Source organism: Ictidomys tridecemlineatus, chromosome 3 (genome assembly GCF_052094955.1).
Source record: "Ictidomys tridecemlineatus isolate mIctTri1 chromosome 3, mIctTri1.hap1, whole genome shotgun sequence".
NCBI lineage: Eukaryota > Metazoa > Chordata > Mammalia > Rodentia > Sciuridae > Ictidomys > Ictidomys tridecemlineatus.
In genome coordinates, this window is record NC_135479.1 from 159,401,521 (window position 1) to 159,425,436 (window position 23,916).

General features: G+C 36.0%; 1 protein-coding gene across 2 annotated transcripts in view; it reads left to right on the forward strand.

Moving 5' to 3' along the window:
• Positions 1–23,916, forward strand: part of LOC144376422 (uncharacterized) — a 151,609-nt gene that overhangs the window by 1,080 nt on the left and 126,613 nt on the right. For both annotated transcript variants that reach the window (XR_013436904.1, XM_078044300.1), the window contains exon 2: positions 1,393–1,463. The gene's annotated coding sequence lies outside the window, so the exon portion shown is untranslated. The remainder of the gene's footprint in view (positions 1–1,392; positions 1,464–23,916) is intronic.

The following is a 23,916-nucleotide window of genomic DNA, read 5'->3' on the forward strand; positions in this document are numbered from 1 at the left end:
GGGACCTTGTTCGATCGTCAGCACCACATAAAAATAAAGGCATTGTGTTGTGTCCATCTACACCAAAAAAATAAATATATTTTTTAAAAAAGTCCCCCCAGTGATTTAATAAACTATTTTTTTGTCATACATATGTTAGTGTTTACATTGTACTTGAGTCTACATATTTTTGGTTCTTTCCATTCTATCCTTTTGCTAAATTTAAGCTATTTTGATTATACAGACTATGATACATAGATCTGTATGTACCTGATGAGGCTGGTCCTGCCTCATTGCTGCTTTGTGTGTGTACATGTGTGTTTGTGGGTGTTTTTTATTCTTGCTTATTTTTTTCTGATTTTGGAATCTAGCTACATACAAGTTAGATTAAAAATTGGCATCAATTTTTATGATATTGCATTTTTCTATTGAAAAACAGTATTTATTTTTCCTTTTACTCAAGTCTCAATTTTCTCTTTCAGGAAAACCATAAAGTTTTTCTCCTATAATTTTTTCACATTGCTGAATTTATTGCTAAGTCTTTTGTGTTGTTAGTGTAAATGGGATCACCTCTTTTATTTTCCCCTGTAATTCCTCATTGCCTAAAAAAATGAGCATATTGATTTTTACATGTAATTTTATATCTTGCTGCTATATTTAATCTCCTTTAATGGATTCTAGGAGTTTTCTATTTGCATATCTATTTACACTTTAAAATAATTACTCATTTTGAAGTTCAAGTCGCTCATTTTTAGACATCTTCGGTTCTTGTGCTTATTGATACAACCTCAAGTGTCCCAATGGTGTCCTTGTGACATGTCTTTTACCTGTGTAGTATTGTACATTTACAATGTGTTTATTGCTCAAGACTTAGAATCAACTATTTCATTGCCTTCATGACAATAATAATTGGAGACTACCTTGTGTGCACTTAAGGATGCTCATGGCTAAATGGCTTGTGGTTACTTCTCAGCCTTTTAAATACAAGATCTAGAAACTATGTAGTTTTTAAAAGAAAAAGCAAGAATTTGTTATACGATTTAAGTTTTAATGAAAGACTATATGATTTTTACTTATTTGATTTTGTGTTGCACCTTTTCTCTCTTATACTGAGAAGCGTGGTTGCAATGATTCTAACATGATTATTTACTTTTCTTCATAATATTACAACTACTAGTAAAAATTCTAAGTGTAGTTGAATGTAACTAGGTTTGATTCATGCTGCTTTCAAATCTAGGTTTGCTTAATTAAAAGGAAATTAAATCCAAAGTGGGGGGAAAAAAGCAAGTGGAATATTTAATTCATTTATTTAATCCTCTAATTTTTATTTCTATAAACATGTCTTTGAATTTTGTTCAAAATGTTTTTTGCTGTATTTTATAGACTCTGATACTATATTTTATTTTTTTCTAGATTTTCTCAATATCAGTTGATATTTTCATTTGATTCAAGCTCCATTTAATAGAAAAATTCAAAATTTCAAGGTGAGAAGTCTTTCTCATGTTTTGATAGTCATAAATTGCTAGTTTTATCATAATGGGGTGTGTGTGTGTGTGTGTGTGTGTATGTGTGTGTGTGTGTGTGTGTGTGTTGCTAGGGATTGAATTTAGGGCCCTGTGCATGCTTAGCAAGTGTTCTACCTGTAAACTATACTTCTAGCTTATCATACTGTTAATAGGTAATATTATTAAATATAATTTATTGAAGTAGTCATATGTAAATTATGGAGTCACTTTTAATAAATTTTTTGTCTTGGATTAAGAGCCTGTTATATGCATATTTCAATTTTTTGACTATCATAATTTTCACTAAGTGACTGCTATGTTATTTTATGAATACCTTTCCATAAATATTTTGTTTTTATTTGAATTGTAGCATTACAAGGTTTGTGCATGTGTGTTAGTAATGGTGTTTTGTCTCCACTCTTTCTTGGATTTCAAAAATCTTGATTTATTTTCCTTTTAAATTTGCTTTTTCTTGTTATAACTTTGTCCATTCTTTCTCTTATTCATTCATTTAATTTCTTAATTGTTTTGCTTTATGTATGTCTTGTCTTTGATATAGCAGTTAAGTTTTCCTTTGGGATTAACCTAGTTTTTTTCCCCTTTAAATAATGGGGTTGAGCCTTTTATTGGCTATTATATTTGGCCTGTTATCTCATAAATTATATTAACATGTAATATATGGCATATTAGCTGGTGATAAGTGCTATTGAGAAAAACAAAGGAGAAAGGGAGGGATAGGATATGTTAAGGGGAAAATTCCATTTTAAATAGGTGATCAGGGGAGGTCTCACTGAAAACATGACTTTTGCACAAACACTTAAAGTGGATGAAGGATAACTCATTTGGATGACTGAGGTCAGATTGTTCTTGAGGAAAGAACAACTTGGGGAAAAGCTGACTGGTGTGACTAGGAATTTCTCTTAGGATAGTGGGAGGAAAGACCAGAAGGCCAGGCTTGTGGACATTGTATTCTGGGATGCACTCAAACAATACAGCAAAGTGGTTTCATATTTTCATATTTTCTGACTTCAAAAGTTATATTACTAAACACCTTTCCAAATCCATACCATTGCACTTATCTGTGAATATATTCTTCAAATTTTTGATGTTTCAGTTTGTACTTTGAATTCTACCTCCAAACACTTCAGATACAGATCACCGTTATAGCTTTTGGCTATTTATCTGAAGTTATGTGTTTACAGGGAAAATTTCTGTCGAAACACAAGAATCAATGAAATGTATTTGACTAAATGTTGAGAATGCATTAAAAACATTATACTTGGAAACTTGATTAAAGGCCAGAAAATGACCGAAATTTTTTTTTTTGTAAGTGTTTGGGAAAGACATATATTCTCCTTAGATTTTTAAAAAAACTTTTTAAAGAAGAAGTCTAAGTTTTTACATAAAAAATGAAATGAGTCTGTATGTGAGGAAGGAACAATGATTAATTTAATCTGTAATTCAGAAAATCAGTGTACAGGAGGGAAGAGAGAAAGAACAAACTTTATTATGTATACACAGGATTACTTCTTTCTTGTCTTCTGTTTCATTTGGGACCATTTTATCTTTCATTTTTCCCTTTTTCCCCTTACCTTTTTTTTTCTTAAGCAAGCTGTCATAGTGAAATACATCTCCTATAGAAAACTGAACCGTGCATTGTAAAATAGGACACAAAACAAAAGATTTCATCTGAGAGCTGAGATCATCTCGCTGGCGGGCGCACACAGACCCGGTGCAGCAATTCAACAGTGTTTCCCAGAGCCGGGGAGCTGAAAGGGGTGGTGGTGATTGTGGGGTGTTGGTTGCTTTTCTCGGTGCGCTATTGCCCCCTGCTGTTCACATGGAAGCACTGACTCTACAGAAATTTAGGCTTTCCTAACTGCACATTTTAGCACAATGTTAGCTTGCTTTTGGAGAAAGTTGAAGTAGTTTAAGCAGAATAATTTAAGGAATTGCTTTCTAAAACGCCGAATATCAAGTAAATTCCAAAGTAGTTTTTTCCCTACTCCTTGATAGGGTGAAAGGAATGTGATTCTGTTTTTCTCTGACGAATCTAGTTTCATTTTTAAGTTTGCGAGGTTAGCAGAGTCCAAGGTAATTGAAGTAGCTCAGAGATAAATTGACAAAGGCAGAGCAGGGAGTGCACAGAGAAAATGGAGGGCAAAATGTGCAAAAAGAGGAGAAAATGAATGCAAGTTTCTCAGGACCATTATGATATAGGTTAGAGCTTTAGAAATGGAGCATCGACACAAAATCTGTGGAGCTGATTTACTGGTCCGTTCTGCAATGTTTAAAGAGGTGTCAGGGGCTATGTCCTAGATGGAAGTTCACTATGTGCAAATGTGTATATTTGAGCATGGTAGTTAGTGTTAAGTGCTTCCAGTTTCAGAACTCTGTCACCCATGGACTGCTAGCTAATTCTTAGTTTCCAATGGGATTAAGGAGTAAAGGTACAGAGGATCTGTAAAAGCAGTCTAGAAACTAGGGTCTTCTTCAGCATTTTGTTTGTGCTTGGACACTTTGTGAGGGACACAATTAGAGAAGCGCTTTTTAATATTCAGAAAATTAAATGCATTCCCATTATGGTAAACCTATAAAGGTAACCTGAACTGCTGCTGAGAGTTTTAGTTTTTGCCATACATACCACTAACAGTGTCATTTCTAAAATGTCTGAAGTCTCTACTTCAAAGGCACGAATTTAAGTCTTCTAAGCAAATCAGATACATATTTAATTTTAATAGAGAAAAGGAAGAATTAGGAATATTTGAGGTTTTTTACATATTCTTGAGGGCAATGAGAAATTTTGTTAATAAAAAAGCTATAAGAATACAAAATTCTGGGGCTGTGACTGTGGCTCAGTGGCAGAGTGCCTGCCTCGCACATGTGGGGCACTGGGTTCAATCTTTAGCACCACATAAAAATAAACAAACAAAATAAAGATATTAAAAAAAAGAATACAAAGTTCTGCCCTGTAATTACCTGAGGAAGTTGCTTTCTAATGGCTTTCTTATGTTACTAATATATGTTGATTTTTTACATTTCTGTGTGTTCCATTCCTTATCAGATGTGTGTGTGTATGCTTTTTAAAAATAGGCTGGAAACTTGTGTTTTTTCTTAAGTTCCAGAGAACAGATGACTGAGGCCCGATTTTCAAAAGGAAGCTTAAATTTAGTTATTCTTTTAGAATAATGAAGAATGAATTTACCACTCTTTTCATAGCTTATTGGAATCTATTTTTGCCTTTTTAATTGTTGCAACCCAAGTTGCTCCTATTTAATTGTTTCTCTATTAAAATTGATCTCAAACAAACTACCAACACCAATCTCTAACAAAACTGTAACTATAAATGATTGCAAAATTTCATTGAGTCAATAAGAAGTGAGTCTCCTCTAGAGGTGTACTATGTGATATACTATAGCGTTATAGTCACAGACTATTCTATACCCTTCTAAAATTCCAGGGATTCATATAGAAAGCTTGGAATTATTTTCAGTTAAATGGTAGTGGTGGGAGTTAGTATAGTGGAAGCTCACAGGGTTGAAGAAATATGTTGACAATAGTTTTAAGGCCTGTTTTATTTCTCATATTTTGTGATTTTCTGAATATAAAACATGCCTAAAGTATATTTTAAAAAAGGGACAACATTTGAGTTTTGTATGTGAGGTGGCTCACTGTCTAATATGATTATCAGGAAGCATGCTGTCAAGGCTTCATTGTGTAGGGTGCTAGGTCAGGTGTTGATTAGAATCAGCACCAATTGTGTCCTCATCTCCAGGATGTTTATAATAGAATGTGAGATGAATAAAAAAAAGTCCAAAACAGAATTAAAAGCAAACGTGAGTAAGGTGTTTAACATTTTAGTAAAATGTCTTATAGGAGCCTTGGTTAGTGCAGGGTAGAGATTTAAAACTGTTGAAGAAGTAAACATTTGTCTCAAATTATCTACCTTAAAAACTGAAACTCATTATGTGTAGCTCCGCTGCTCAGATAGAGCAAAGAATGAGCATTTTTCCACCGTCCACCCCAATTTCTAGTTCAAGCCCAGATCTTCTCTGTCTGAATGACTGAAAAACAATGGCATCATTAGACTGCCTCACAACTTATCACCTGTGCAAAGCCAGGTGGATAGGTAGTTGAAATGTAGAAAAGAATAGTTCATGCAACTGAAAAAACAAAACCAAGTAACAACAGAAAAACTAATGTGCTTCAAAGACACTGAAAAATATCATGAACTAGCTCTAATATATATAACAAATAATTTGCTTATCTTAATCTGATTCAGGGGAGATTTATATTTAAATGGCATCTTCCTTCAATTCAAATTGCCTTAGGCTTCTGGGTATTTTAAAACATTTTGTATTCATTAAACTTCTTTTATAATTGATGTGGCTGTTTGCATATAGTCCAAGTCTAATTTGTAAGCTGGAAAGTTCATTTATTTTTTCATTGCACATCTGTTACATATTTACTGTGAGTCAGGTATGATGGTAGCAATTGGTTTTTAAGTTAATTTCAAAGCTTATTTATATCATTGTGAGTTCTATTTGCCTTAATTCCAAGAAATACAATGTGCAGAACAGATCGTGTCTCCATCAAATGAGCCTTTCCCAATTTACGTAAATCTCTAGTGTAGAATTTTTTTTAACATTAATTTTGCTGGAATGAGAGCAGAGAAGGGTCTGGATTTGGTCTTCACTGTGTCTCAGCATCTAGTACAAAACCTGCAACAGACTTAGATCCAAAAATGATGGACTGGCTAAACAGAGCGACACATGCACAAGCATTGCTCTTTCAGAGATGTCTTTGTTAGGTGCTAACGCCATTTCACGCTGTAGGATATCTTCTATCATAGGGCAAAATCTTTATAAAACTCTGTTGTATCTTTCACCCAGAATTAGACTGAATATTGATCTGAAATACATTAATATAATGAAATATGATTCAAATCATATTTTGTAATAATTGGATGTTCGGGTTAGATTGAGTGTTGGGTTGAACAACTACTTTACACTAATCTTGAGAATGTTTTCCAATTTGCTTGGTAGGTAAAATAAGGCTTGTGCTGGGGAGACGGTGACAATGAGTTCTCTAAGAAATCTTTCATACCATCCAGCATTAGTTGCTTTCTATGTATTCTGTGGGTTTATGTCCACATAAACACTTTTTACTTGTGTGTTGAGTAGAAAACAGTGCTGAAAGGAGATAGTATTCATATATAGCCAGAAGTTTATGCAATTCATGTGAAATTCCTGGTCATTTTCATTTAGAGTAGAAGTAATGGTACTAGAACAAAATGTCTGGCTTCACACTTATTGCAGGATGTCATCTACTGTTGAGTAAACTGTGCACTGCAAAAAGAAACACATCTAAAGTGCATACTACTATATCAGGCATTACAAATTTGAATGTTGGTTGAGACAATTTTATGGGCAGTAAAATTTTTCATTTTAATAATATCAGCATATCAAGACATATTTTATATGGCAAAGGGAAGCAAAATGTCTTGAAAAAGGGATATCTTGTTTAAAAAATTTGCATAAAGGCTTGATATGGTTTGGTGGTGGTCTGAACTTGGATAAATTACATAATTACATTTTAAAATTTGCTTTGTGTAACTGCAATAAAATATCTGAGGCAGCTAACTTAAAAAGGAAAATTTTTCTTTGGTTTACAGTTTTTGAGGTTCAAAGTCTGAGATTGTATGACCCCATTAGTTTGCCTTCTGGTTAGGGGAGTGGCATAGTATGGGGAGAGTGCATGTGGGAATAAATGGTCACATCTTGAACTGGAGCAGAGAGAGCAAGAGAGACTGGGGTCCCATAATCCTCTTTGAGGCACACCCCTAGTGACCTAATGGCTTCTCGTTTGACTCTACATCTTAAAGGCCCACGGCACTTCCAAATATGACCACTCTGAGGACCAGGCCTTTATCAATGGTCTTTTGGGGACACCCAATATCCAAGTCATAGCAGCCTTCAAGTGGAGTTATTACCTACCTTGTGAAATTACTTACACATTAGATAGGCCTGGCAACAAAGTATTCAGAAAATACTTCTGAATGACTATGAAAGTTCTGAGCACAAGGCCTGTGACAAGGTTTGATAAATTTAAGTTCACTTTTGCCTTAAATAAGGAAAACTTTAGAGGGATTAATACTGTTGGTATAAATATATACCTTTGAAAATTGTTGCTTTGCATTTTATACTTAATTACTGCATAGTACCACCTACAAAGTCCCTACAATGTCTGATATATTTTTGCAAGGACTACAAATCCAGCATAACCAAAATTATGACTCTATGACACATTGAAACATAAAATTAGTGATTCATAATCAAGCTTCTTTTGGTATCCTAAAATCCTGGATAATTTGTAATGCCTCATATAATAGTATGCACTTCCTAGGTTCAGAAGGAACCATTTAATCTAAACCACCATCAGGTACTTGAATTTCTCTATATTTATAAAATATATTATTCAGTTATATCATAGAACTGTACCCTGGACTAGGACTCCAAAGGTAGATAAAATATACTTGCTGCAAAGTTATAAGTCTTTGCATCAACATTTATTTCCATGGGAAACTCAGGATTCCTAACTTTATTTTTAGAAATCTCTCATGATTATCCAAAACTTGTCTTCCTAAAATTTTTACTTTTTTTAAAAAAGTATTTTTTAGTTGTAGATAAACACAATACCTTTATTTTATTTATTTGTTTTTACATGGTGCTGAGAATTGAACTCAGTGCCTCACACATGCTAGGCAAGTTCTCTACCACTGAGCTACAACCCCAGCTCAAATTTTTACTTTTTGATTTAGAGTTTTCTTTGGGGCACAAGGAAGTAATGTAATTCTTTACTAGAAAAGGCTTTCTTTTATGGGAAAGTAATTGAGTTTATTCTGAAACTTCTGTTTTCAAAGTTAAATATTGCTGAGTTCTTTTACTATTTCTCAGGCCTCTTCACCCTCTTGCTCACTGCCCTGAACACCTGCCAGGTCATGGGTGATTGCTTCCTGCATCCTAGATACTGTCGCATGATTATATTCATAATCATCTGACTGATATGTATTACAAGATGTCTCATCTCTACTGTTATTTTAAAATTATATTTATTTTGCACAGGTTGCCATATAAGATATTGTTTTGGAAATGGATAGATGAATTCTCTGACTCCTTGAGGAGTTTATCATACACTGTTTCCAAAAATCAAAATGGGAACAATAGTGAGGGCAACCTTCTAGAGCTTTCTGTTATTTAATTTTCACTTAGAAGACATTTTTGGTTCAGTTAATTAAAGTAACTCGAATTCCTACAGTGACGGACAGCTAAGTTATGGGTATCCAAAAAGGGGCTTCTTAGTTTTCTTTCCATGATGTTTCTATAAATAACTATCTCAATTTTTTTCCCTTTTGATTAACAAGGTTGTGACACCAAGCACTTACCAAAAATCCTTAATATCAGTTTACCTGCTTTTTAATTTTTTTTTTCCTTAACAAATGCATGAAACTCTCTATACCAGGTGTACTCTGAAACAGCATTTGGGACAAGAAGCTCTGCAAAGTAGAACACTAGAAGATGCCAGATTAACACAGCCACAATTTATAGGTGTATACACTGCTTTGCTTTGTGTCTATTAGCAGAATGAAAGAACAAAGGTGTAGTAATCAATTGGAAGATAAAGACAGGGAAAAGATTTCTGAGTAAAGAGTGAATGTTTGGAAGCAGTGGGAAGGGCAGTAGAACTGGATAAGTAGTATATTAGTTTCTCAGGGCTGCCATAACTAATTACCTCAAACTTTGTGGCTTAGAACAATAGAAATTTGTTCTCTTGTAGTCAAGAGGCTGAAAGTCCAACATCAAGGTGTTGCCAGGATGGTTCACTCTCTGAAGGCTGCAGGGAGGAATTCTTCCTTGTCTCTTGCTGGCTTTGGTGGCTGGTGGCAATCTCTGGGGTTCTTTGCCGAACAGATGTGTCACTATGTCTGCTTTTGTTTTCAAAGGCTTTCTTTTCTGTGTATCTCTGTGTCTACATCTCTCCCCTTTTATTTATGAAGACACCACTCATTGGATTAGGTCCTGACCTACTCCAGTATGACCTCACATTAACTTGATTACACCTATAAAGACCATATTTCCAAGAAGGTAACATGGACGTCAGTCTATTTATGATGATAAATAAAAGGCCACATGCTGGATAATTTTTAAGGAACAAAAAATTTATTTCTCACCACTCTGGAGGCTAGGAAATCTGAGATTAAAGCACCAGCAGGTTTGGTGTCTGATGAGGCTCTGATTATCTACTTCCGAGATGACATCTTGCAGAGGGGAGAAATGCTGTGCCCACACAGGACAGAGGCAGAAGGGAAAAGAAAAGATAAATTACTTCTTAAAGCCCTTTTATCAGGGCACCTAATGCCATATGGAAGGGAAGATTCATCTAATTGCCTCTTAGAGGATCTACCTCTTGATACTTTCATATTAGTGGCACTTGAATTTTGGAGAGGACATATTTAAATGGTAGCAAGGGGCGAGGATGAGAACTTACCTTTTTAGGAGACACACTTGATCCCATAACAGGTGGAATTGCATCAAATCATGAGTGTGGGCTTTATTTATAAGAAAGGGGGACTGCTGGAAACTTTAAGCATGGGTACTAGATAGTTATTACAAGAGGGTCTAGTGGTTCCACGGGGGACAAATGCATGGAGTACTGCATACCTGGCATATGTTAAGGGTGTCTGAGTGGCAAACCACTTCCCTGTGCTAGGCATGTGAGCAACAAAATGCTTACCCCATAGACACAGCCCTGGGAGTGAGGCTGCGTGTTGCAGTTCCTGCACTTGCTCCATGGCCCACTCCTCTACTGGTCGCTGCAAGGACAGTTAGCCAGAAATTGCATTGGTGGCTGCCTGTAATCTCCTTAGCTACTGCCTGAGTATATATACATGGTAACTGCACAGTATAATCAGACCTGCTTTCTCCTTGGTTTTTACTAGTCTTGATTAGTGACTCTGCAGCCACACTCTTCTCTACCCTGTTCCATGGACCTCCTTGCTGAAGGAGAGAGAACCCAACGGTCCACACTGTTGAAGGAGAAACTGAGAATGAGGTTTGCATGCTAGCATATTAATGAGGAGAGTATTACAGTGGCCCAGGAATAAAGTGAAGGCAAGTTTATAAGGGAAGATATGGAAGAATGTATTTTCCAAAGATGGTTACAGCAATGTCTCTCTTACCACTTGCTCTTCTACAGTGAAATCTTTCATACTATCATTGGTAGGTAGTGTCTATTTCTTTACCTGTGAATCTGGTCAGATCCAGTAATGCTTTGACCAACAGAATATGGTGAAAGTGATACCTTGCCAGTTCTATACTACTATGGTTTGAATATGTCCACCTAATTTGTGTGATGGGAACTTGATTCCCAAGAAGCATTGTTGGGAAATGAGGCCTAGTGAGAGGTGACTGGGTCATGAAGGGAGGGCCTTCAGTGAGTGGATTAATGTAGTCATCATGGAGTGGATCAGTTATCCTCAGAGTGGATTGTCCATGATACAGCCTGAAGGCTCTCACTAAATGCCCTAGGACTTCTCAAATCCTGGAACTCTTAGAAATAACCTTTTTCTTTTTATAAATTACTTAGTCTAAATCATTTTGTTATAGCAACAGAAAATGGACTAAGGCACATAAACCTTTTCTGCCCCTTTCTTGTCTTGAGACCACCATGCTGTAAGATCTGAGCTATAGAACCAGGTGGAGAGACCCTGAAGGCAAGACTAAGACTAGGGTGAGGCAAAAGAAGTACCCAAGGTATAAATTTTGAGGAGACACTGTCAGGTGAATAGGTCCTTAAGTTTTGCACCCAAGGCATTTATGATCCTGGCACTGTGTGGAGGATGATCACGAAGCACCATAGAGTATAAGCAGGTGTTGTGAACATTAATTCTCTGGTCTTAGCTAACAAGTAGTACAAAATGCAACAGAGGCAAACCACCAAGCTAAGCTTTCCTTGAACTTCTGATGTACAAAATCATGAGTGAAACAAAAGGGTCATTTTAAATCATGAGGTATTGGGGTAGTTTTGCCACTATCGATTACCCAAAACACCTCCGGTCTTGCTAGTATTATGCAGAGAAATACCAAGTTCTCTATTTACTGAATTTTGATAGAGCTGGATATGTTTGATAGCTAGTTAGGATAAAAGAATGAAGAAAGCAAGGAGAGGGATTATAGTGAGTGGCAGTCTAGGAAATAGAATTTAATGCTTTACTTCTTCAGTTCACTGCTAAGCTACAGAACTGTACATCATTTAATGTTTGAGGTTGGCCAGAAAACATGACATGTACACTCCAAGTTTGAGTGTTCATAGAAATAAAAATCTATGTCTATTTTGATTTGTGCCTTGCAGAGTGAGGTGGAGTTCCAATTTTAAAGCAGATAGTCTGAATTCTGATGCTAAATGAATACAATTTTCATTGGATCTTATTAGCCTTCATGTGGGAAGGAGAGGGTCAGTATAGCTATTTTTTCTTGTTTTTGTATGAACAAATCAATCTTTGAGGGAAAGGTTTATTTTCATCGAGTACTTCTGTTTTATAGTAATTTATATGTTCTTTCCAATGGTGTTGGAACGTTTATTTATTTCCCTTTGAGGCACTTTCTAATTATTTGTAAAGGGCTGAGGAAAAAAAAAAGCAAATCCAGAAGAAAAGAAACAGACTATTTGGTAGAGGTGTATTACACATAAAATCATAATGGCTATTTTTAAAAGACGTCAGTCTGCTTTATACCATCTCTGCTTGCTCCTACAAGTGCTTGGTAAGTGAAGATTTCCTGACCCATTATTCATTTCTACAGGATGTTAGACATTTTTATGACCTCCTAGAGTACTTATAATCTGCACTATACAATTTAGTACCTAATTATATTTTGTCTTATATTGTCATTATTATATCATTATAAGAGTCTGTCCCCTCAAGTAGATTACATGATTTTAAAACACAGGGACCATGTTTTATAGGTCTTCTGTATTCATATTCCAACTAGCATAGTGCTGAAATATAGCATCCACTTGAGGAAATTTTAATTGATAGAAGCATATTATATGATTCAAGTCCCTCATATATCAGTAAGTGTGTCTGTGGAGCACCTGTTGTGGTTTTGGACTTAGGTCAAAGACTGGCAATGCTTTTCATTTTCTTTGTCATTCAGTGGAAAGCCAAGGTGAGGGGTTGCTTTGACTGGAAAAGTGACTTTCTTTCTCTTTTTCCTTTCTTGTCTCCCAGGGCAGATGCAAAGCAGAGATCTGTGAGTCATTGTACTACCATTATGATTTTTTAAAAAATATTACTTTAGTTGTAGATAGACATAATATCTTTATTTTATTTTTACATGGTGCTGACAATAGAACCCAGTGCCTTCTACGTGTAAGGAGAGCATCACTGAGCTACAACCCCAGTCCCATTATTATTTTGATGTCTATGATTATATGTACTGTTTCTCTTCATTTCTGCCATTGGAAAAACCAACTGATGGTGTGTGACCCAGGGCATCTCATTTGGCTGAGCCACTAGCTAAACAGATTGGCAAGACTTAACATTTCTATTGTTTAGATTAACATGTTTCTCAGAGTATCAGAGCCACTGTGTGTGTGTGTGTGTGTGTGTGTGTGTGTGTGTGTGTGTGTTATCAGGGATTGGACCCAGGGGCTTGTACATGGTAGGCAAGCACTCTACCATGGTCTTCTGTATTCACATTCCAGCCCCACACTTTTGTTCCTGTGGTGGTGGTAAAATATACATAACATAGAATTTACAGTTTTAACCAGTCTTAAGTGTACAGTTTAGTAGCATGAAGTACATTCATATTGTTGTACAACAATTACCACTATCCACCTTTTTTTTTAAATCATCCCAAGCTGAAACTTTGTACTCATTAAATAATAACTCCTTATATTTCCATGTATTCTACTCCTGGTAGCCAATACCAGACTATGAATTTTACTACTCTGGAAACTTCATATACATGTAATCATGCAGAATTTGCCTTTTTATGTCTGGCTTATCTGACTTAGCTTGATGCTTCTTCCCAAATTCATCCAGGTTGTAGCATATGTCACAATTCCATTCCCTTTTAAGGCTGAATAATATTCCACTGTGTGTATGTGTGTGTGCATCTATGTATCTATATAGTTTTTTAAAAATATTTTTTTAGTTGTAGATGGACACTACACATTTATTTATTTATTTATATGTGGTGCTGAGGATAGAATCCAGGGCCTCACACATGCTAGGCAAGTGCTCCACCACTGAGCCACAACCCCAGCCATATATACATATATTTTAACTTTTCATTTATTGGTGAGCATTTGGGTTGTGTCCATCTTTTGGCTATTATGAATAATTCTGCCATGAACTTTGATATAGAAATGCCTATCTATGTTATTATGAGTATCAACTATTTAATGCTCAAAAGCAAAGTACCATTTTTAGTTGTTAAAATACCTGGAAGAATGTATGAATCTCTGGAATTTCATAACTTGAATTCAGATTTAAATACTCATCAAGAAAATGTGGTCTGGGAACATTTTTTTTTTTAGATTAGGACCACAACCAATACTTAGATTCAGAATATCACTTGTTTATTTATCCTTCAAAGTTTTTCTTGTCTTGTACCCTGTTGGGCTGCCAAGGTATGTCCTTATTGCTGTGCAGCCAGATTATAGAAATCATATTCCAACTGGTTCATCTAAATTATCTCTCCCTTCCCAATTTTTCTCATAAAGCACTGCTTTCGTCACTTTATGTTATTGAACAAAATCTTTTGGTGACTCCCCATCACCTACAGGAAGAAATGATAGCTTGTTCTTTTGAATATTTGTGCACTTACTAAGAGATTAATCATGGTAATAATATTTTTTGTAAGAGCTAACAGGTTTTTTTTGAGCCCTTTGGCTAGAGCTAATGCTTTACTTACATTATTTCATTATATCTTTATATAGCAAACCTGTGAAATATGCTATTATTATGGATTCTACAGGTGTTGGTCTTGAGGACTTTGTATACTAATTTGTCCAAAATCAAACAACTAATAAGTAATAGATCTAAGTCTGTATCTCAAGTTTTATGTGCCAATGTATCATTTTATGTGTATATTTATTACCTTGATAAAATTGTAAAACTGGGAGTGAACAGTGGTTTTGCTGTTCTTGATATGTTCCCTGGCAATTATCTATGGGGATCAAAATTAGGAAAATATTTCCATTGAACAAAAACTTACTTTTTAAAAATTTGCTACTAGGGATGAGCACAGCATAATTTTCAGCTACTTATTGCATACTGCTTCCTCAAAATGAAGAAAGTTTTATGACCTCTCATGTCTGATTATATGCACTTCTGAGGTACTTCCACAGCCCTGACAGCACTGACTTTTATTTATCTGCAATCTGTGTGCCTCTCCTACAACAACTTTGCTTGAAATTTGGTACCTAGAATAATATCCTACACATATACTAAGCATATTAGTCAGTTAGTCTATTAATGTGACTAAATACCTGAGAAAAATAAACTTAAAAGAGGAAAGGTTTGTTTTGATTCATGGTTTCTTGGTTTTAGTCAGCTGGCTCTATAGCTTTTGTGCCTGTGCCTGATTATATCATAGCAGGGAACATGTGAATGGACTAAGTTGCTCAACTCATGGAAATCAGGAAGCAAAGAGAGAGGAAGGGGCTAGGGTCTCAATAGTTTTTTTCAAGGACATGCCCCCAATGACCTAATTTCCTCCACTAGACCCCTACTTCTAAAGATTCTACCACTTTTCTATAATGTCACAGGCTGAACCAAGCCTTTTGCACATGAGCCTTTAGGGAACCATTTAAGATCCAAACTATAACACTCAGCAAATGCTTATTAAAAGAATTAACTGAGGGGGCCTGGGGTTGTGGCTCAGCGGTAAAGTGCTTGCCTCACACATGTGAGGCACTGGGTTCAATCCTTAGCACCACCTAAAAATAAATAAACAAAATAAAGGTATTTTTTTTTTAAAGAATTAATTGAGGGGCTGGGGCTGGGGCTCAGTGGTAGAGCACTTACCTAGCATGTGTGAGGCATTGGGTTCCATTCTTAGCACCACATAAAAATAAATAAATAAAATAAAGTTTCATCCACAACTAAAACATATATATTAAAAAGAATAAGTAACTGAATCAGTGGTAATTATCCATTTTAAGAGTTAATTTTCAAATGTGTTCCTATTATAGAGTCTGACAATGTGTAAGTCCAATAAAGTTGAACAGATTTATGTCCTCAAGGAGACAAAATGAGAATATAAATGAAAATTATGATTTAATTGTTCTGCAACTGAACTTGCATGATGTAATTGTATTTGTGGTTGTTTTAACAAAAGATGTTTGAATATAAGAAGCTGAGATCTATGTTCAAGGAAGAGATCCTGTGTATTACAAGCTTGAGTAGATTTGGTCTGTAGACAATTTGGGAACAGACATGGTTCAAAAAGTATCAATACTCTTTAAAATTAACAATTCTGTTTCTTTTTGGATATGTGCTCTCCAAACAACCTTGCGATTAATCATTGGATTATCCAAATGCTGCAACACTTAAAAATCAATGCCATAGAGAATAAATATTAATTCTTTGGTCCCTGAAAATGTATATTCTATATAAAAACAGAAAGTGATTCTTTACATTTTAATTATGTATGAGTCTTCTAACTGTCTTAAAAAACAAAGCAGGTAATTTGAGGACCTAACTTAGTGCTGATGTTCCTAAAAAAATTTCCCCAGAGTTTTGAACCAAGAAACCAACAAAATTTCTCTTGATATCTTTGGGTAGGTAAGTGCAACAGCACCTGGCACAACCCTTTGCATGTAATAGGTATGGAACAAATACTTTTTAATTTTTTCAATCACTTGTCAGTTTTTGTCCCTTCATTACACACATGACAGATACTGCTCTAACCTTCTAATACATTTCCACATGCTTACTCAATTTTATGCCTACATTCATGCATAACAGCTGTAATTATACTTTCTTTCCCCAATTCTAGAGGCACATGGAAATGTGTATGAGAACACATTTTGTAGAGGTGACAATAGTAATAACAATAATAATGGTGATACAGTTAAAATATTTCAAACGCTGACCTAATCAGTATTTTGTTTATAACATTGCAATAGCTTCTTCTTGCCTCATGCAAGTCCCCAGACTTTTCTTGGGGGCATAGGACTCAGCTTGGTGGTACCCCTGGTAGCAGCTGAGTTTCTATGCCATGCAGAGTAGAGATGCACTCTGTTGGAGGCCTCTATTCTCTATCACATTCCATACCACAGCACCATCTGACAAAAGCTAAGAGAAGTAGGAATTATAATTTGGCATTCATGGTGAGCTCAGCTCATTACATGGGGGTGTATGTGGATTCCTGGATGCTTAAGGATTATGAGTTACTTACTCTAGGGACATCTCAAAGAAGCAATTTGATGCATACCAGCTTCCTCTTTAGGAGCATGCTTTGTCCCCTCTTATGACCAGAATTCCAAGGAACTAGTGTGCATGCAGGAAAGCAGCTTTCTACAGATAAAACTAACCCACCCTAATTCCCAGGATAAATGATAGAAAGTCAGTGTCCTTCAAGATAATTCATGTCTGCTCATTTCATCCCAAGCCCACTGTCATTGTTCTGGGGACTAGAAAGGGATATTTCAGGGACATGGTGTTTTTCTGTTATCATTTTATCTAAGGATGACATGGGTAGTTGACAAACAAGTCAGCAATTATAGTAGTGTTCTGGTTGAGTACCCTAATCTTAAATTCTGAAATCTGAAATAGTTCCACATCCCAGAGTTTCTAAGCACTGACATGATGCCACAAGTGGGAAATTCTCCATGACCCCCATGTGGTGGGTCACAGTTAAACACATGACAAATGTGTGTAGAATTTCTTTCAGGCTATGTGTATTAAGTCTATGTGAAACAAAAAAAATTGACTTGTGTTCCATCCTTATGACATTAATTATATTTTCAAATGTTCCAAGGTCTGTAAAATCCAAAATCTGAATCACTTCTGGCCCTAAACATTTTGGATAAGGAATACTCAACCTGTATAATGGAACTATATAGAAAGTTAGGGTCCTATGGAACTGAAAATGAGGTAGTGTGAATTGGGCCTGAAGGGAGGCATTGAGGAGTGTTTATCTGGGAAGGCAGTGCTTAAGCTAAGTCTTCAAGTCAATAACAGATACAGAAAGAAGTTTCCAGTAGCAGGAGCAAAGCTGATAGAGAAACATGAAATAATAAACATGTTTACAGATCAATATTTACTATTCAGTATTACTCTTATGAAGGCTTCGTCTTGAAACAAAGGAGGAAAATCTAGATAAATGTTTCTATTTCCTTTCCTGGAAAATATAGATAATTTAATTGCCTTTACAGATTTGTTATAAGCACTAATCAGCTCAAAGACTCCAGACACAAATCAATGATAAGGAGATGGAAACATTAATTGCCTTGATTTGATCAGTGCTCATTATATACATGTTTTGAAATATCACACTGTACCTCATAAATATGTGGAATTATTCCATGTTAATAAAAAATTTTAAAAAATACTTAAGGAAATGGCAAAGCAACCACCATGATTTGATTATTGCACACTGTATCCATGTATCAATTTATCACATTATGCCCCATAAATATGTACAATTAAAATAGTAATAAAAATAATTTTTAAAAGTGCCATCATATATAGAGTACCTAGCACATACAGATGCTCAATACTGTGAGCCCCACCACCCCCACCAACTACCCTGTCTTCTTCCCTTTCTTATAATTTTCCAAAGTAGAAAATACCCTATGGTGGTCAAATTATCATTTTGGAAACGTTGACATGTTGAGAAATGTGGAGGAAATATGTTGTTTTTCTGGCCTGGATTATGGCTTTTGGTCATGTGACAAAATGCATGAGAGAAGTAATCAAAAGAAAAAAACATTTATTTTGGTTCATGGTTTCAGAGGTTTCAGTCCATGGTTGTTTAACCCCATTGTTTTGGGCCTGCGGCAAGGCAGAACATCATGGTGGAAGTATGTGGTAGAACAAAAGTTCCCACCTTATGACAGTCAGAATGTAGAGCTAAAGAGAAGAAAAAGAGAGAAGAAGGGGCCAGGGTCCCAATAGTCCCTTCTAGAGCATATCCCCAATGACCTAACTACCTTCCACTAGGCCCCACCTCTTTAAAGCTTCCACCACCTTCCATTAGAATCATGGGCTAGACAACCACGCCTTTAGCATATAGGCTTTGGGGGACATTTCAAATGCAAACTATAACAGTGACATGTTGAATTGAATGGAGACAGTCCTCAGCAGCAGCAGCAGCACTTCTTTGGAGACTACTTAGTTTCCTCTGTCATCACAAATGGTATTCAAGGAAGGCACAGTTCCCAAAGGGCACTACATGATTCATCTGCCTGTTTGCTCTGCTGAGTTCCTTGTTGAACATGGGTCATATGCACTAAAGCACCTGTGAGGAGGGGAAACTTTGATAGATACTCCTTTGTCTGCAGTCTTTTCTTTTGCTATTTTGAAGTCTCTGAATTTGGATGTGCTTTAGGGAGCAGTTTTTAAGTGTGTATTTTTTTTTTTTTCCTGAGGAGCAGATCCATAGCTTCCATGACCCAGTAAGTATCAAGTATCATTCCTTTTGGAGGGTTTGGCATACATTTTGGTATTTCAAGGAGCTCTGCTTCAAATACTGAACTGAGTAACTGGGAAGAGTTACTTAGTTTGGAGAGATTTTCTTACTCCTATGGTTTATTGTTAGTAAGAAGCTGTTATTTATGTTCAAATGCAGTTTTCTCAAATGTTTGCCACTTGCAAATACCTTTGTCATGTTCAAATATCTTCTATTTTGTAATTTGATTAATATTTTTTTCTGAAAAATCTCCAACCTTTTAAATATGTTTATAAATTTAGCCTCATCTTAATAAGTTACTGTTATGGTTTAGATGTGGTGTCCCCCAAAGCTCACCTGTGAGACAATGCAAGAAGGTTTGGAGGAAAAATGATTGGATTATAGCCTTAGCCTAATCAAGTGAATTAATCTCTGATAGAATTAACTGAAATGGTAGGGTATGGCTGGAGAAGATGGGATTTGGGGCATGGCTTTGGGTATATATTTGTATCTAGTGAGTGGAGACTCTCTCTGCTTCTTTATCACTGTGATGTGAGCTGCTTCCCTCTGCCACATACTCCACCATGATGTTCAACCTCACCTCTAGCCCTGAGTAATGGAGCCAACCTTCTATGGACTAAGACCTCTGAAACTCTGAGCCATGAATAATCTCTTCCTTCCCTACAATTGCTCTGGTTAGGTCCTTCTAGTCACAGCAGAGAAAAGGCTGATTAAAATAGTTATGAATTCATAGGCATGATGTGCTAGATTTACTAATATTTATGTGTGTGTGTGTGTGTGTGTGTGTGTGTGTACATCTATACTTTTTTCAAGCAAACCTTAAAAAAATTTTCTTTCATCACTAATGAATGGAGTTGGGAATCATAGCCAAGTCATTTTTTTTCATGTATTCTTTCTGGATGCTTTCAAGCCACGATAACACAGTTGTTAAGACAAGAAAATATAGTTTGCAAAGACTACCATAGTTAGAAGTTAGATTTTCTATTTAAGAAAAGTTTTGCCAAACCCTGACCTGAAATTATCTCCATGCTATCAATATAACATATGAGCACTCTGTGAACATTGCTCTAGTGAATTTTTCAAGAGAAAGTGCATATTAAATTCTAATAATATTTTTCCAGAACCAGAAAATAGCCTTTTATTCCATAATTCAAATATTTAATTATAAATAATTTATGTTCTGACAACTTTGGTGACAAGCCTGTTTGGGACCAAAAGACACAGTCATTAAAAATAAATTAAAAAAAAATTTAAAAATCCCAAGAAAGCAGGAAAAACAAAAAATAAAATAAACAAGATAAGACATTAAATTCTATTTGTTCAACCTCTCCCCACTCCCCTCAAAAAAAAGAATAATTGATGCAGCTTCGGAGGCTGAGGCAGGAGGATCACAAGATCAAACCCAGCCTCAGCAACTGTGCAACTTAGTGAGACCATATCGCTAAATAAAACACAAAATAGGGCTGGGGATGTGGCTCAGTGGTCGAGTGCCCCTGGGTTTAATCCCTGGTACCCACACCCTGCCAAAAAAATAAAAATGACTGATTTGGGTTGAGGTTGTGGCTCAGTGGTAGAGTGCTTTCCTAGCATGTGTGAGGCACTGTGTTCGATTCTCAGCACCACATATGAGTAAATAAATAAAGGTCAATCAACAATTAAGACTTTTTTTTTAAAAAAAGAATAATTGATGTATTTTTAAATAAAGGGAATGTTTGCTTACCAAAACTTCTAATGGCACAAAAGTGTGTACAGCAAGAAGTAAATATTTCCCTATGAGGAAATTCCAATCTCATCCACTAAGAGCATTCTTTTTATTTCAACTTAATCATTTTATATGCATTTTCAAGAATAAATTCATTCCTTTTGTTATTTAAAATATCAATTCTTTTTAAGTTAAGAGAGTATCAATATATATACAACCCACTTTTTAGAACTTGGATATATTTCAGTTTAGACATTTAAGCAATATGTCTAAAATTATGAATTATTATCTTCCATTTTATTGAAATATAATTTGCATATTATAAAATCACCTACATTAAATGTACAATTCTACAAATTTTAGTAAATTTGTAGACTTATACAACCATTAGCACAGTCCAATTTTAGAACATTTCCATCCCCCACATCCATTGTAGAAGATTTCCTCATGTTCATTTGCTATCAATCTCTATTTTCACCCCCAACCCTAGGGAACTGCACATTTACTTTTTGTTTCTATGAATTTACTTTTTCTGAACACTCACATATGTAAACAGAATTGTATATTGCATGCCTTTTGTGCCTGGTTTCTTTCACTTAGCTTTTCAAAGTGACTTTAAGAAGTGTTCCAATAGCCCAAGGTATCTTCATTCTTTTGCTTAGGATTCTCTAGTTAATGTTTGTTTCTTGTCCTTTGGAAATTTGCTTTGGAGAGAAGCATGATAACACTTAGGTAATCCTTACAGTCCTGGTAACCCTTCACTTCCCCCTCTGTGATGACAGGGCAAAACAAGTAGACCTGCTGGATCATAGGCTGGGCTTATTTCATTTTGGTATCTGTTACCCGAGTGGCAGGTTGGCTAGCGGGATCCTGACCACAGCTCATGGTGCAGCTTGTGCAAGGTGGTAACTACTAGGGCAGTGGTTCTCAGTGGAGGTGCAGATGGGTGAGGATGAATGTACAGAGTATCTGGAGGTGTAGTGGTGATCATGTGTAACTGACCAGTCTCTCCATGAGATGCTAATATGGGCACCACTATGTTTTCTGCTCACAAGATTGAAGGTTGCATTGATGAGGATTACATTTAGTGTTGAGAGAGCTAATTGCACTACTGCAAGAAGCACCACAGTTTTGGGGTTGTTCTTGACAACTTTAAGGAAAGTAGCCAGTGTAGGAGAAGAAAGTACCCCTACAAACTGATGCTAAAATATTTCTGGTCTAGTAGAGAAAATACACACAAACCTCTTATGACTGTTCTTAAAAAAATAGAATAATTCTTCCTGCTTTTCAAACATTTGGTTCATATTGTCCTTTGATGATGGGCTTTTTTTCTCTTCTAGTCTATATTTACTGCTTATTTTAAACTGTTGGAATGAGGGAAGGTTGGGAGTGGGGTAGCTCATGGCACCATGTTTGTGATGGTACAGCACTGAGTAACAGGCAGAAGCCTATGGATCCCTGGATATTTACTTTTCTACTTTAATGAAATAATTACAGAATACACTTTCAAGTTATAGGACAGTTACATCCTGTAAGTTTCAAGGAGAGGATAGAAGTGAAAAAGGATTTTTTAAATGGGTATAGAAATACTTGCAAAATTAAATAGCAATGAATTGAATTCTGAATTTCAGTGTACTGTGGAATAAAGAGGTAGTTGTCAGTCAACTTCAAAATTATGGTATTTCCATCTCTCTTGGAATTTCTTGGCAGTGACTCCCACTTGAAAGTTTATAGTGAATATAATACACCATTTCTCCTGATCAAAGAAAGTTACTTGGTGTCAGGAAGCTATTTGGGAACGAGAGTGTTTACTGAGTAATTTTTAAATTAATTCTGGCACATGGTTCTCATCGTTATAAGAAGGAAGAATGTACCTCAGTAGCCCAAAGTCAAACCGTAAGCATTTTGGCAAATGTAAAAATTCAGGACAGCTGGAGAAAAATTACTTTTCCCCCCCTCAAACAAAACATCAGTTTCCAAGTGTGTTCTATTGCTAGTTCAGGTCTTAATATGAGCAGGAAGTGAGGACGGCTTATTGGTATAGCAAGAAAATAAAATTGGAATCTACTTATTGGGTTGTCCTCTCTTTTCTCCACAAATAATTTATTGCCCTCGTCCTGCGCATGGGAAATGGAATGGGTTCCCCTTTGTTGGTATGGGCTGGCTAAGATATAAAAGCTAGGAAAAATAGAATGGCAAAATAACTACAGAACACAGAAAGTAGTTTCAAAAGTGAGGGCAGGATGGGAAAGCTGACCAGATGGGTCCAGCTTCTCACCAAGAATGGAGCCCTTATTTGCTTTATTTATATTGGAAAACAACCAGATTCTATGGAAAGTTCTTCACAAAGAAGGTTAGAGGTGGGGGCAGGTAGGATGCTCAGTTCCTAAGGGGTTATGCCCATCTCTCGTGTTGCTGCCTGGGACCTTTCTAGCAGAGCAGAGGGGAAGGCCACATGCGTTGGGTGTTCTGTCTCAGTGGGAGTGCCATGGGAAGTTCCAGTGCCAACCTATCCCCTCAATGGTTGCGATGCTGTGAAAGTCCTCACACATTTCATGGATGGCTTCCCACAATAATTAGTGAGGACGACAGGTGAGGAATGATGAAGGAGAAGAATACTCTGCTTTGGTGTTGTTCTATTGGCAGAAACCCTGGCACAGGGCATGTGATCATACCCACTGGCATGATCTTCACTGCTGAATCAATGTTCCTCTGGTTAATTAGAGGTGCACAAGGCATGGATAATTATTTTTTAAAAAATGCCTTTCATTTTAATTGTCATGTAATATATATTCTTTCCATAGAATATAGGAAATAAGGGGAAAACTGGGAAAGATATTGCTGGTGTAGTTCCCAGTTTTCTGTTTTTAATATGTGATTTTCCCTCTGGTCTAATATGACTTGAATAAAGACCTCAATCCTCCAAGCAATACAATCTCATCCTTCCACGGCTGTCAACAAGCATTTATCAAGTTGCATTCCCTGAGTCAGGAACTGGACTAGGTACTGAAAATACAAAGGGAACACA